This window comes from Homalodisca vitripennis, chromosome 1, assembly GCF_021130785.1.
Source record: "Homalodisca vitripennis isolate AUS2020 chromosome 1, UT_GWSS_2.1, whole genome shotgun sequence".
Taxonomy (NCBI): Eukaryota; Metazoa; Arthropoda; class Insecta; order Hemiptera; family Cicadellidae; genus Homalodisca; species Homalodisca vitripennis.
Window position 1 is genome coordinate 32,106,083 of NC_060207.1, and position 15,696 is coordinate 32,121,778.

Here is a 15,696-nt window from a genome sequence, read left to right on the forward strand (position 1 = left end):
TTAGTAATTATTGTGGGAAAATAATGAACCCACTAACTGTTCAACCAGTTCCCTCCAGGATGTGGAAGAAAGAAAAGGAGAAACATAGAAAACTGGAAAAGAACTATAGCTAAAAAAAAGCAAGTTCTTCAAACCAGCAAGTTGACACACTTGAACAAATTGCTATCGAAACACTTCATGCCTCACTGGAAGGAAAAATAGCAGCTTCTTTTTTTTCAAAGAACTCTTTCAGCAACATGAAGAAGAGCTGCAGCACCCATGTGGAGAAGATTTTGATGAAGACTCTGATACTGGTGACATAGTACAAGAAGCCATACAAGTTCCACTATAATTTTGTATTCTAACTACTTTTGAAAATCATTATTTCATTTTTAGTTAAATGCTTCTTGTGTAATACATTTAAAAATGTAAAATAAAAAATCAGTTTTTAAAAAGTCACTTTACTGTACTTTTTTTAAATTAAAACCCGTTCTCTGGTCTATTTATTAAAAAATTATTAAAAAAATGTTGTTATGCACAGGTAAATGTATTTTAGTGTTTCAAAAACAATAAAAATATATAAATATTGTCATAAAATCATTTAAATATTGCAAAAATATCAGAGCAAATAATCAGAACTAAAACTTATTATGTCCAATACTGATGCAAAACTCGTTAAGTTCCCAAAACTGCTGCAAACATCGTTATGTCCAAAACGTTTTTTTAATTTTTCCAGTAAACTATCAATGTCAGATTTTTGCCATTAATAACCTAATGAAAGTATTGATTTTTACAGTAAAAAAAAAATAGATCCAATTTTAAGGTATTAAAATAAACTAGCCACAGTTTTTTGCCCTTTCTGGAAATGTTGTTTGTATGGACATAACTAGATTTGAAACTGGGCTACTCCATTGAGTTTAGATAAATACTTAAGTTTGCTGATGTATCACATTTCGGTCTTGAAATTAAAAAAATAAAAATAAACAATTGACAAGCAGGTAGTTTATAACAACGACTATGAAACACTATGTGATAAGAAGGTGGATAATATAAAAAAAAACTCGAATCATTTTAAAATCCTAAAAAAGGGAAATAATTCATAAAAGATGTCAATCCCTAAACCCCCCAATAAACATTTTAAAGAAGGAGATTTAATTAATTACCGTTATGTTTGTTCGTTTTTTTTCCATGAGTGAATAATTTAATAAGTGAAATTTAACGAAAACGCCAAATTGGATGAGAGTTATCGAAGCCTATCACTTGTGCCTATTCATTTAGGTCTATCTCCGTCTGTCCTCACAATATCTCAAAAACAAACTAACCTATAAACTTATATTTCATTTCTATGTAAGCAACAGTGAGTTCGGTGATGGTGCATGCCACTCCATGGGATTTGGTTGAGCATTAGTAAATATTTTTCAATAACTATCGATGAGGTAATTTAAACCGACTTCCAATTGATCGGGGCCAAGATTGACAAGGCCTGTTTATTTAATATTAGGTTCTACCATTAACTAAGTAAAGCGCTTTTTTTATTTTTAACTTATTTATTTGTGGCTTATTGACTCTTTTCTTTTAAAAATCTTTGTCTTGAAGAATTTCGGGGGGATACTTCCCGATACCTCCTCCTAGCTACGCCACTGGAATTGCGCTTAAATTGCATATGTCTATCGTAACCAGAATTTAAACTCTGGAGCGTAAAGGTAGTGCGTGTGCCAGCGTCATAGAGGCTCTACCCCAGCGCCTACTTACTTACATCAATAGGACATGTATCTATATCTCAGGCGTTGTACTCTGAATATCTTAAATATATATTTGGTATTCCGAAATTTCATCAAAATTAATGTAAAAATATAAAAATTGTATTTAAATTCAAAATTCGTTTCTATACTAGTAGAATGTTTTTACAGATTTTCTGAGTGCGTAGAACATATTATGGGAGCTGCGTGAGTCATCTAGGCTTATATTTTGTTTTACCGAAAGGGTGACATGAATACGCATTCATAACGATCTGACGAAACCGGTTAGTGAGGCAATTAAGAGATTCTTGAGAAATGAGGGGATGATAAGGAAGGGTGAAACATGTGCTAAAGGTCTTTGACCGCGGACCCATTCCTTACAATAATTAACAGCGCAGTCAGTAGATCTTGGTAATAGTTGACAGTAGAAATAAGCCGTGAGCTCCTCCCCTCTCGAAACAGGTGCCGTCGATCTGTCATCTGCAATGCATACTCTCCCTACTACACTTCTTACATCAGCTGTTTTTGTGGCGGGTACTCGTCGTGGCTGGGCGCTGCCGTCTACATCTGGTAGCCAGCCACTGCCACCCGATATCGTGATCGTGATGGATTATGTGTAAGATATAACAAATGTTGCAGACCTCAGTTGCAGTAAAACAAAATAAAGGAATGGGATTTATGCAAATGTTAGTCTGCCCTGACGGACTTCAAACTCCACCAGTAAGTAGGCAGTTGAACAGAAAAGGCAGTATGTGCGGTTATGAAGACAGCTAGAGCCCGGTGCAATATAGAAACCTGTGCCGTACCAACGTTTGTAAATGTAGACTACAATAAACAGTTTTCTGTGTATCCCGCCCCTATCTCATGTACCCCATCCCCTTCTATAGCCTCTCCCACCAATTTAATTAAAATAATAAACATATATTATTATTATTTTTTAATGTGCAGTAAAAAATGTCAAGTACAAACAAATTAAGTTCTTCATAACGTCAACATGTTATATTTATTTTAACACTTTATATTTATTTTATAATATTCGCTTCTTTTATCACTGAAGCAAGCATATATCATATTATTTAAATTTTATATTGATATTTATTAAAACAAGCGTTAAGTGAACATCTTTAGATTCTGGTTGATTATAGCAAATCTTTTACAAGAATCGAAGTAGAAGTACGCCACTCCACGTGACGCGTAAACGGTTTCACTGGAGTTGTATGCAAAATTTTAAATCTAGATTTGTTCGCCTTGGAGATATCGAGCGGATAGGCAGATGGAAATGAAATTTTCCCAGAACCTCAAGTGATAGGCATCGCTAACGCTCAGCCTAGAACATAAACGTTTTTGACGAGACTTCAAATACTATTAAGAGTGTAATGAAGACATGAGGAGAGCAGAAAAACAAACAAGCATGATAAGGCGATAGGCTGGAAAACTTTCAATTCGCACTGTTTCCTTAACACGTTTGATACTGCATTGTATTTTGTACAGTTTCCAAATTTGTACGCCTAATCTCACTTTCTGTTATTGTGTTATATCACTGCTTGTTATGTTATCGTTTTATTAGATAAAAATCTAAACATTTTCTTATTGCATTTAGTTCGTGATTAAAATCCAATTTTACTGAATATCTTTAAAATTATGTTCAATTTGAATGACATAAGAGTAATATATGAAAGAAGTACGGTACTCGTTCTGGTTCGTATTTACTGCGAATATCTAAACACATGCCTGAACTTTGTGATAAATATTTCGCGCAACGGTTTGTTGGTAATGGTATTCCTTACCTCCATGTCTTCACTCCCATTGATATCCATCTCCCATGTGTGACTACACTTAGTGGCGTCTATGTAAAGCGGTTATCCAATGTAGGACGGCTTGAAGAACTATGGTAATGGTGCTTACAGAGACATGTTTGTATGGAGAGGGGGTGAAATGGAAGGTTGCTAACTTTGTGTTAAATTTGATGAGTTTTTAATTTATTTTACTTAAGGTACACCAAGACTTTACTTTTACAGTAGTCCTTAGAAACTATTTTCAGACTTTCATGTTTATAAAATGAGCCATAACAACTATTTACCACTGTGGGACTTTTGGGAGAGTCGATATATTAAATCACATCACAGCAAATTTATTAGAAGTAGCATGGCAAACACTTTATAAAAAATAATAATTACGGGGTTCGATAAGAAAAATAATTCATAGTTAGGCAACACTCCCCCTCCCCCCCCCCCAATTGTTTCTGGCTGCGGCCTTGTAATCAAGACTGGGAAGCGTTCTACAGGCGCTTTGAAATTCGCCATCTTTGCTTGTGGCAAAAAGTTTGTTTTGTTTTGCTCCCTATCAAGATGTATCTGTGTAAATAACATAGCAGACAGCGTGGCGGTGCCATTATAAATAGAATGTAACTAGCTGTGCAGTTCATCAAAGACAAAAGTCTGATGTGCAAAATGCGGTACTTTGGAAAGGTAATGTTATTATTTACTTTCTTTACTTTTTACCATCCAGTGCATACTGTGCAGACGGTTTGAAGTCAGTTTCAAAATCAATGTTGTAGTTTATGGTAAATATTGAAATCGTTATCTTTTGGTTGGTTTGGAGGTACAGTAAGACTCTGAATAGAATAGTAGGTCATAATTTTGGAACAATAAAATTTGATTACTTCTAATTAAAATACTTTACTCACAATAATAATAGTAGGATTTTTAATCGATAAGAATGTAATTTAAACTATTCGAATTCTGATAGTCCATCTTAAGAGGTCTCATTGTCATGTAACACCCCTGCATTATGTGTCTCCCTGTACAAGTAATGTGTTTACAGGTTCTCTCAAATTTATAGTGCTAGCAAATATATTTTTAAGGGACCGATATAATTATCAGTATCATACTCGTATACTCATACTCCTACGATCACACATTATAACTGCAAAACATTTACAAACTTTAATCAGCCATGCAACATCCTTTGCAAATCTATCGTTATACAGGGTGTCCTACGAGTAACTCTACAAACTTCTCAGGTGGTTCCCTCTTATAAAATTAATGATAACAGTTCATATAAATATGTGTACAAAAACGCTTTGTAGCGATCTACGGCTAGTGACAGATTTCACCCGATTTTCTAGGAAAGGACGGAAATAAAGCCAAACTGATGTTTTTATGGCGTAAAGATAGTTGTTAAATATATTGGATTTTATGTGAAATTAACTGGAAAATTGAATAAAATATATCTCAGACCTGTTATACCACACATTTCTGAGATATCAGACAAAATATACAAAATTCGGTCTCGAAAAACATGCTATGTTTAGATTTTAAGTACTTAAATTAGTAATAACCACGCAAACTTTTTTACCAACACCTTTAGAGAATTTAATTCCTAAGAGAATAATGTAAAATAGGCTACTAATAAAAGAACACAAAGTTTAATACATTAATGTTTAATTAAATCGACACAAACAAAAAATAAGGCAGAAAAAGCAATAATATGTTTAGTAAATGAAAATTCCTCGTAAACACAAAATATTTTAAATTCTGATCTTTGCTAACCTTTTATTCAATTTTTCATACCTTAAAAATGGTGTTTAACATTATTTCCTTGATAATCTAGTGCGTTTAACATAACCACGTGTACCTTCCAATAGTATCTCGGTCTTTTTTAAGCAGTTCACAAGCGTTTAATATTCGGTTCAATAATTCAATAATTTGGAATTAACTGGTTCTGCGTATACAAGTTGTTTTAAATTATTTGAATTTAATAGTAGGTAGTAATTTAAAGCTTTAAAGTTAAATCCAAGGGATTTGATACAGGGTACCTGGAGGCTAATTAATTGGTCCACCTCGACCAATCTATCTGCCTGGAAAACGTAACTGCAAGTGCTCTCTACCATTTTGTAAATAATGTGTCGGCGTGCCATCATGTTTGAATATAATTTAATGTCTTCTTTCAAGTGGTACATCTTCAAGTAGAACTAGGAACTGATTATCTAAAAAGTCTTTGTACACAAGACCAGTAAGGCGGTTTTCAAAAACAAATGGGCCAATTAACTGGTTCCCAGTTATACCACTCCATACATTTATCGAAAATCGAATTTGAATGTACGAATCTACAACTGCTTTTGGATTTTCAGTTGACCACCGGTGACTATTTTCAAATTTAGAATTTCGTATTTTATAAACATTGATTCGTCCGTGAATAAAAGATAACTTACATTATTTCTTTTTATAACACCCATCGAAAAAATTGTAATCTTAATGCACTGTCACATGGACTTTAAACTCTTTTTAAATTATATGGATAAAAGTTGTTTTTTTTTTCAATGTTCTCCAGACTGTATTACGAGATATGTTTAATCTATTCGAAATTCGGTGAGTGTTAAGTTGAGGACTGCGTTGTATCATACCAATGTTATTATCTTGTTAGCGTACAGGTTGTATTACAGAACGATCTCTCGAACAAATAACGGTTGGAAAAGATCCATTTGTTGTTCGTATGTTATTGAAAACCGATGCAAATGTTAAGTGAGTAGGTGTTCTTCTATTCGGAAATCGTTTTTCATAATCACGTTTAGCTGCACGACTATTTACATTGGCAAAACCATAGACAAAATCAATATCTGCATACTCTTGATTTGAAAATGTAAATGGCATCTTGTCGTTAAAAAGCACGAATAAAGCACAAATAATGCGATAATACACGTACGCTGCACAAACCAAAGGTGCTAGACGAGTTACTGCAACAGCTGAATTGTTGGACAGCCCTACAATAATAACTTCAGGTATTGTTGCAGCAGTGTTGCCAACTCTCGATTTTCAATAAACTAAAAGCATTTAAATTGACGCTGTATTTTAAAAATATTGTTTCTTAACCTACAATGTTTTGTACTGTAAATATTTTGTAATTATTTACTTGACTAAAAAATTATCATTAAAGATTTGTTTTTACGAAGAACGTCCATTTAATAAACAGATATTGCCTGTCTTATTTTTCGTATATTGTTATTTAATTAAAATTAATTAAAAATTAATTAAACATGTGTGTTTGTTTATTATTAGCCTATTTTACATTAATCTCTTTGGAATTAAATTCTCTAAAAGTTTTGTTTAAAAAGTTTTAGTGTTTATTGCCCATTTATTGAAGTTCATATCCTTAAACTGATCAAGCACTGCATACTTCAGATTTGCTAAAATATATTTAAAAGTATATTTTTTCCTGAAGTTTATAATTACTTTTCTTATTTGGATAAACTCTGTGTTCAACAACGGTTGCAGAAAAGGGTGAAATAAGAATGTTTTTTGAGACCGAATTTTGAATATTTTGTCTAATATCTCAGAAATGAGTCATCTAATGGGTCTCAGGCATATTTTATTCAACTTTTGAGTTCATTTTACATAAACTGCAACAAATTTAACAACCATCTTTACTCCATAAAAACACCAGTTTTGCTTTATTTGTGTCCTTTCCAAGAAAATCGGGTGAAATCTTTCGCTAGCCGTAACTGGCTAAAAAGTTTTTTCATACATATTTTTATATGATATTTTTTTATTATTGTAATGAGAGGAAACCATCTGAGAAGTTTGTCAGGTTACTCGTAGGACATCCTGTATATAAAAGGAGATGTCCTGACTGACCGACTGACTGATTTATCAACTTCCTGCAAACATGAAGTATATAGCGATGAAAATGAGTACATAAGTTTACCTTGTGTCCTAGAGGCGCACTAATGAAGGACTTATCCCTCCGACATCAGGGCTCCGCCTCTCTGGCATCTAAAATTGCGAATACTCCCATAAGAAACGCATTGTCACAAACATTTGTTATTCATTCAAAAACAATTTTAAAATTAATCAACTGTTCTGTGTAAGCAGTGTAATATAGTAGTATAACCATATGTTTAATTAATTCAACAACCATCTTAAATTTATTTACACTTATGGTTTTGAAGGCGTATAGTAAGCTTGATATTAACACCACTTCTTATTTCACCCTTTTCTGCAATCGTTTTTGAACACAGAGTTTATCCAAATAAGAAAAGTAATTATAAGTTTCAGAAAAAAAACAAACTTTTAAATATATTTTAGCAAATATGAAGTATGCAGTGCTCATCAGTACTGCAATGCAGATATCAAAGACAAAGTTACTATCTAACCTTTAATACATATTTAACGACTGTTATAAACCCCATCTTAGTTTATTTGTAGCAAAGGTAGGCTTCTCAGATCTGCGTAAGTATATATTTTCTTGGTCGGGGCAATAAAGCAAACGAAAATATATGACTAGAAATATCTTATAATCACAGTAAATTACAATAACCGAAAGTAGACGCTTTAGGACCGAAGTTAAAGTAAGAACTATAACAATTTTGCTTAACACCTGAAGTTGTTAACCATGAACACTGACATAGTACATAATTAAATAATATGTCTACTTCCGTTTGTGAACTACATACAGTACCACAATGTATTACTGAACCGCTAATGACTCTGACAATAGGATTCCTACACAGTGATCTAGAATAGTTAAATTATTACTGGAATCGTAACTAGAGCTATGCAATAAAATATCAAGGAATGTTGGAGAGAAATTCTAGTCATTTCATGGGTACTTATAAAAACGGTTTCACCCTCCGACTTCAAGGTCCAAAAACACTGTTCTTTAAACTTAAATCTAAAATGAATCAGGTGATTGGAATATCCTTCAGTGACTAAGGCTTATCTCAGGAATGCCATTTTAAGAGGCATTTTCAATAGGAAACTGCGTGCGAGGTCCTCGGTCTCTGGGAACTTTTTGCTTCCATAACATGAGAGCTTCCAATCTCTGGAAATTACTAAGCTTGTGAAAGTTCCAGACCTTTAGATTATGTAGGTCTTTTGAAGATCTTAGTCTCTAGAATTCCTAGTGTTTGAGGGCTCCTATAAATCGATGCTTGATAACTTGGCGAACTCATTAAGTATCATTACCTATTCGCTATAATTAGTTAGTCATGCTAATTTTGGTTAAACCTATCTATTTCTCTACAATCGATTCCGACTGTTACACAAAATTGTAAATGCTCGACTGCCTGGCATTAAAAAACATGGATTAATCTTTGTTCGTTAACATTTATTGCGCAGAATGTCCATGGCAATCTTGGTTAAATTCAGTGCATCTGTAGTCTCGGATAGTTGTGTGCTTTAAACCTTTTAGGTTCACTATTTAATTATAACAAACATTTAATATATTTTCTCGGTTAACACTTGCCCCTATAACATTCCTCAGATCTTAGTAATCCCATGCATAAATATATAAATACCAACTCCAACTCCTTGCCTCACCCTTGGCCGAAGGAAGCTAAATATATTATAAATTCTGTTATATTTAGATTAATATTCTTACAAATTTCTTTCTACATATAAAAAATTCAGGGCAGTGGAAAAAGAGGTTTGTCCCTCAGACTTCACTCTCTTGGCTTTAAAAACTACAAATCTTTCATTGATTAACTTCTTGTTAATAAAACTTTAATTGCTGACATAAATATACTGTAAACATTATAACGAAGGATATTTGTGTGTAACACGTTTTTGGCCTTGGACACCCCTCCCACCATGGTGATCAATAATTAATTAGTTCAAAGTGATTTCATAGAATTTGCATACCTTACATTGAAATATTGCATCTAAAATTATTATTCTCTTTGTTAGTTGTTTGAAAAATGTATTTGAGCTTCGTATGCATCATTTCTCAAGAGTAATGACAATATTGGTTACTCCATGTTATTGTGTTACTTTTACTTGAACTCGTAATTATCTACCTGTAGAATTGCCATGAACAGTTTCTCTAAGATCCGTTAACAATTACTCTTATATTCAATATAATAAGTAGATAGTTTTCAAAAACATAGTGGAACAAGTTGAATCTATATACGAACTTTCTAAAAGTTACTTCCATGTATGTGTCAATTGTGTGGGATGACAAATTCCAAATTTTCGACTAATAACCTAAAAATGAAAAGTTTCAAAAATTTGATCTGACTACTCAAGGAAATCAAAGAATATTAACATACTGTGCCGAACACTACACAATTGCACGTTTAGATTTCCATTATCTTAAACAGATGCATCATGTTGTATTAAGATACAACTCCTTAATATGGAAATCTAGTAACAATTAGATTTCTTCGCTGAACGTTATATAATGAATATAAAACGTTATATAATTATGACTAAAATAGTCACTTTAAAATTTCAGAGAACTTAAAATATTGTATATTCATTCCGTAAATAACTAGGTAGAAGTACACCAGACCATGTAACAGGGTTCAATACTATGCAACAGGTAAAAATTGCATGATTGTACTTAGTACGTTTGGAAATGTATTTATTCTGCAATTTATTTGCTTTGCAATCATGTTACCCAAGAAATTAATGTAAAAATGTTCCTAAACACTTAGCCAATCCATGGAGTCACATGTACCTTCATACCACCCTCCTATAACGTAGCTATGGTAGGAAGGGTTGATACAATTTGGATGTGGCGTGTAGATCCAGTTCACCTTCCTCTTGTTGCAGCGTTTCATATCTGACGCTGTCTCAGCGTCACTTGAACCTGTGATATTTTGAACCCTTTAGTCGTATATAGTCCTCAGCTGCGTTAGAATACGATTTGTATAAGTTTATTGAGATTTATGAATGGTTTAAATCAAATACCTTGGACAGATGATCTGAAAGTACAAGAGAAATAAGAGAACAATTTGATGAATCACTCTTTATGTGAGCCACTAAACATAAACAACGCTATAAAAAATAATTGGGTTGAAAATGTCTAGAAAACGTTAAACAAATCGGTTTGCAATACTTAATCGCAAATTCCTAGTTATGATATAACAAAGTAATCTTGAATTCATCTTATAAATTCAAGATTAATAAATTAATATTGCCTTATGTTTATTTATATTTGATAATATGTAAGACACTATACATCATGATATGAGCATATGATATTGTATCAGTCCTGTGTAGAATAATATATGTCCTGTGTATACATTTTATATTCACTGTAGGAACATAAAAAGGAAGGGTTATTAGTGAAAAATCCAATAACCAGAGAAACTACGGGACATGTAGTTTATAGTTGATTGTATTGAATGACTTATGCTGATTCTCAATCTCTCACTTAAAACGAGATCAGATTCTTGTCTGTCAGCCAACTAGAGATACCAGACCTCTGTGGTAAAACCTAAGTTGGCTGTGAACATGGAGCACAAGGACTTATGGATATGAAAGATATGATAATTATGTGCGGCACAATCGCAATCCAAAATATGTAATCTAGCTGTATCAATGTAGGGTTGTCTGTATCTGAGAAGTTTCAAAAATATTGTATATCTAAGATCAGGGGTACAAGAGTTTGTTTATTGCTTATAGGTATAGTGTTGTCTTCACTGGATTAAGAGGATTTGAAGTGTGACTGAAATTACTTTAAATGTTAACTGCGAGTGATACGTAATTCTTATTGCTTGTAAGTATAACAGTGTCTTCACTGTACTATACTAAGTATTTGAGATATAATTAAAAGCACTATAAATGTGAATGCAGATGTAAAACAATTTGTAAATTAATTGTAATGCAATTACAATTAACGCAAATAGCGTTGTCGTCTAAGAAACAAAACGTACAAAGAAATGCACATGCGCAGTTCGCGAAAAAGGAGTTTGTGAATCAATGTGCCTGTAAAGTGAATGGGCTAATTATAACAATTAAAGAGTTTCAGTTGGCTCACACGTGTTTCTCTCGACCGGCTATCGGTATTAGTTGTAAGGGCACAGAAACAATTAATAAACAGCTCTGGGGCAGGACAAAGCACTCGCGCTTGACAACTCTAATTACATCAACGCCTCCTGCCTGCGCGTGTTATTTCTGGCGCGCTCCCGTGCACGTGCGCGACCACTTTTGTTCTTTCATTTTTTACATTTTGCTTAGCGGGAGATGCGCTGGAGAATTTTAAAATAATATTTCATGCGCACCATAAAAAGCGAGCCAACAGCAGTTGAAAAAGCGGCGGAACGACAAAAACCGACCTGCTGCCTGGTGCATGCCACGTGAATTATTGGAATCACATGGCAAAGTTTTGTCATTTCAGTGAACCGTACTTACAACGCTTGTTATAAGTACTCAGATTTTAATGCGGTCATTAATACGTAACTCTGAGATATGATTACGAGCCTCATCCAAACTTCGTGAGATCGCACTAAAAAGAACAATACTAGTCAGGATTACGATTTTGTAAAAACACTATTACTACGTAGAATGTTTTTTTAGGCTGAGTATTATGATAACTTTCTGATGTGTTATCATAAAGTTATCATAAGTTTATTGTAATCTGATGTGTTAAAATAAACTTCATAATACAACGGACAAACCTTGTTTGGCAACAAAAAGTCGAAACTATCCTCAAAAGTGTTGACACATGACGGCTATACTCAATACTTTAATTTTAACATAAATGCAAAATGGCATTTTATCTTTCTGTTCCACTATTACGGCTAAACACATATATCTTGAAGTGCTATTAAAACTTCTTATATATATATATATATATATATATATATATATATATATATATATATATATATATATATATATAGGGTATCGGCACAAATAGAAATCTCCATATCTGCATTACTTTCTGTATCGGAACTTGCAGCTTGCAGTTTCCAATTGTACATCAGTTGGTCACAGGAAATTCAAATAAAAATTTAATCACTGAGATGCTTCTTTAATGGAATTAATAAATCAAATAGTAGATACCTACCCAGTGATTCAGATTAAGCATCGTGGGGACAACATACATTATGGAAGATTATAATGTGTTGTGTACAGTCAAATAAGTATAAAACATGTGGACTTCAATGGGCAAAGAGTTGCAGATTGTAACGTATTTTAAAATCCCCAGGAGGATCCACTTCTGCCTGGTTTATACTTAATACCAGATTAACCTACACTGGGTACAGCAGCACCGATGATGTGTCACTTACAGATTATCAACTCTATGGATGTCCAGGTGTGGCAAAACATTTACTACCGCAAAATGTCAAGATGTTTGAAATGGAGATCGATAAGACTCGTCTACTCTGGAGAATGACTTTTGGAGTTAGCAGAGCTCCTTAAATGTTAAAGACAGTTGATAGCTTGGGCTTCCCTTCTTCCAAGTGATATGACTTAGATATAGTGTCCACTATTCCTTCTCATGATCTCGACGGGAAGTGGTCCTTACTACCAACCTTACCCATTCTGAATATTCTGTCACTCCGGAAGCAAGCGCAAAGCTCTTTCTAAGACCAAGTGCAATGAGAGATCCCCATCACTACATTAGGTTACTACAATCGCAAGATCCGGTTGTTAAGTGACTTTAAACATACTTGACAACTTAGAAACAAACATCAACAACGTGGAATTCATTTAACTGGCACAGTTTTTAGTGGCACTTGTAAATGTAAACGTTACTCGTTTCGGTAGATTGTTGGATATTCTCATACCTTTAATTTTTTACACATAAAAAAATGTAAAAAGACTTTTGTAGTCTAATGTGTAAACTACGCTTTTCTAAAAACTGTTTGGGCTTTTATAAACAGGATTTAAGTGTACGTTCAGCAGTTTTTAGGCATTAGTCTGACCAGGGAGTCTTTTATTCTCTCTTACCACTGAAAATTGCTTTGCCTTTGACGTAGGTAGTTTATTGATGTTAATTCATCAAAATTCTGTTTATGTACGAATTACTTATTTGAATTCAGGAAACCACAAGACACATTGCTCTATAACTCAGGTTGGTCTCACTCGCTAGGTATCAATTCACAGTGAAGGTGTAACGCAAATTAAAATTAAACTTATCTAATGATCACTGCCCAAGATCACCGCATTGTCTTGGGAGTGATATAGTCAAAGGAAAAGGATCGCCCCACAAAGATATCAGAATTTATCTATTTTGGGGGAAAAAATTAAATAAGTAGTAATATACAGGTGATTTTTCAAGGACGATATTGATACTAATCATAGTTAACAAAATCTCAGTTTGAAATGACACTTATGCAAATATAAATTTTCTGAACAATTAAAATAACTTGTTGCCATGAAAACAGTATTTTGATATTTTTAAATTAATCAGTAATTTGTGCAATGCAATGCAGTGGCTTCTCGACATAACCTACGGATGAGAATATACCGATTTACGTCACGACAAGCTACAAGCTCTGGCGCTGACTATACTTCACAGTGACTTCCCCCATGTAACCTACGGATGAGAATATGCCGCTTTACGTTACTACAAGCTACAAGCTCTGGCGCTGACTATACTTCACAGTGACTTCCCCCATGTAACCTACGGATGAGAATATGCCGCTTTACGTTACTACAAGCTACAAGCTCTGGCGCTGACTATACTTCACAGTGACTTCCCCCATGTAACCTACGGATGAGAATATACCGATTTACGTTACTACAAGCTACAAGCTCTGGCGCTGACTATACTTCACAGTGACTTCCCCCATGTAACCTACGGATGAGAATATGCCGCTTTACGTTACTACAAGCTACAAGCTCTGGCGCTGACTATACTTCACAGTGACTTCCCCCATGTAACCTACGGATGAGAATATGCCGCTTTACGTTACTACAAGCTACAAGCTCTGGCGCTGACTATACTTCACAGTGACTTCCCCCATGTAACCTACGGATGAGAATATGCCGCTTTACGTCACTACAAGCTACAAGCTCTGGCGCTGGCTACGCTTCACACAGCTACTGGGCATCGGACCTGCGTGCAGACTGTGCCGGTTTGGCTGTGACATTCTTCAAAACGATAAGTCAAAATTATATATTGAGTATATAATTAATTTGTGAGAAGTATATAGCATACAGTATATCCATCTGTATATTGCTGTAAGAGTATTTGGAAATTTGGGAACATAGCACCTATACTCCATTAGATAGTAAATACATACTAATTAATATATACCCTAGAAAAAAAATATTACATCACAATAAAGATGTGATACGTAAAATTATTTCCAAACATGCAATTTTACTACTTGTAGGCTGTTTTGTGCGACCTACCTTGACCTTTACTCTTGGGTTCATTTAAACAAATTACCGTTTGTTTTATAAGTGTTGTTCTAGAGATAGTGTCCATAGAGTTGACACACCTGTTTGTTGAGATTCCTGACTAAGCGTGTCACAATGTTCTGGTATTATTTGTGTATTTCAACCTAGATTATAGAGTTATGTATTAGGCCAGTTACCCGCCGGAGGAAGAGATCAGATTGCAAATCTCGAAAGGTAGTATTATTGGTTTATTTATCACTGAATAGGTGCAAATGTGCCAAAATCCATACCTTCACAATACATCTATTGTAAAAAATGAACTTTAAGTAAAGTATGTAAGTTACAATAAGTTTTAGACCCTTCAATGACGTGCTATTACTAGTTACGTTAAATCACTGATATACGCAATTGAAAAACCTGCACATTCTCAAGTTGTGCTCAACAGTGTATCTCAAAATCTCTGGATTGGACGATCTGCATTATTTAGCTGTATATTGCTACAAATTGTCACAGTTTGTAGCACTGATAACCTATTAACTCTTGTCCCCTGAATATTTAGTTTGTTTTCTTTACACTACTCCTGACTGTTGCAGAATGTAAATTATTACTTCCTACTTTCGTCTACAGAGGTATAAGTCTTGAGGGACTAGCTTGAAGAGGTTACAGGCTGATTCTAATAGACTTCTCTGTCCACAAAAAGCGTTGCCAGTATCTAACTTTTAGTTTCATTTATGGCGAAATTATGTGAAATTGAATACAATGTACGTTTTGATCCCATATTTGGTGATGGGTCTGATGGGATACGTTCATAGCAATTTTGATATTCTTGTTTACACACTCAGAATTACTAGGATTTGAAAAGAAAGGGGATAATAACGAGAGCTGGATAACCGTATGTCAGA

At 33.9% G+C, this 15,696-nt stretch overlaps 1 protein-coding gene across 1 annotated transcript in view; it reads right to left on the minus strand.

Moving 5' to 3' along the window:
- Positions 1–7,542, minus strand: part of LOC124359405 (zinc finger protein 492-like) — a 33,450-nt gene extending 25,908 nt beyond the window's left edge. The window contains exon 1 of the mRNA XM_046812134.1: positions 7,422–7,542. The gene's annotated coding sequence lies outside the window, so the exon portion shown is untranslated. The remainder of the gene's footprint in view (positions 1–7,421) is intronic.
- Between the last annotated feature and the right edge of the window lie 8,154 nt (positions 7,543–15,696).